The sequence below is a fragment of the Pygoscelis adeliae genome, unplaced genomic scaffold (assembly GCF_000699105.1).
Source record: "Pygoscelis adeliae isolate BGI_AS28 unplaced genomic scaffold, ASM69910v1 Scaffold202, whole genome shotgun sequence".
Taxonomy (NCBI): Eukaryota; Metazoa; Chordata; class Aves; order Sphenisciformes; family Spheniscidae; genus Pygoscelis; species Pygoscelis adeliae.
The window spans coordinates 3,594,264-3,595,045 of NW_008824544.1; positions in this window are offsets into that span (position 1 = coordinate 3,594,264).

The following is a 782-nucleotide window of genomic DNA, read 5'->3' on the forward strand; positions in this document are numbered from 1 at the left end:
CACCCGGAGCCCTGTGTACACAGCACGTGCCCCGAGGTCAAGCAGCCCCGGCATCGCTTTTCACCTAAAACGACTGAAATGTTTTGCAAGAAAAGTGACTGGTTTCACTGACTCTTGTTCAAGAAGTTGGGGAGCTCCTACGAGCCGTGACCAGTGGCCTGAAGGGGGATCTCGGGTGACGGGGGGTGAGCAGGAATCGACCCCCAACCGAACAACTGCACAGACAATGAATATTTGCAGCTGTTTTTCTTCTTTCTGGACTTTTTACCTACAGATCTGGCCTCTAAATCTTTTCTATCCAGCAAGAAGGAAACGCCCATGTTATTTCTACTAAATTTCACTGATATTTAGTGGAATTTGTCTTTCAGAGCAAGAAACCTCCTGGGAAGTTGTGGAGGAGTGTGTGGCGGGGGAGAACAGGGTTGGGGGGAAACAACAGAGCCGGTCCGAACGAACGAGTAAAATCTGTCCTGGGAGACGTGACATTTAGCGCACCTTGATCGGTTTATTTTCATCCGAAAACGCACTTGGAGAAATGTTGTAGCCGTGATGGTCTGGGGATATCCAAGAGGAAGGATATTTTGTGAGACCAAGTGATGTAGGTGGAAAGAATAAAATTAATAAAAAATTAAAATTAATAACATTTTAAATTAACACAAATAAATTTAATCAATTAAAAATAAAATAAAGAAAAAAATGAAATTACAACACACCCCCCCGCCAGGCTTTCTCGCACGCAAACCCGTCCCCGGCTCTGAAAAAGCAGCAGCAAGCTCCAGGCA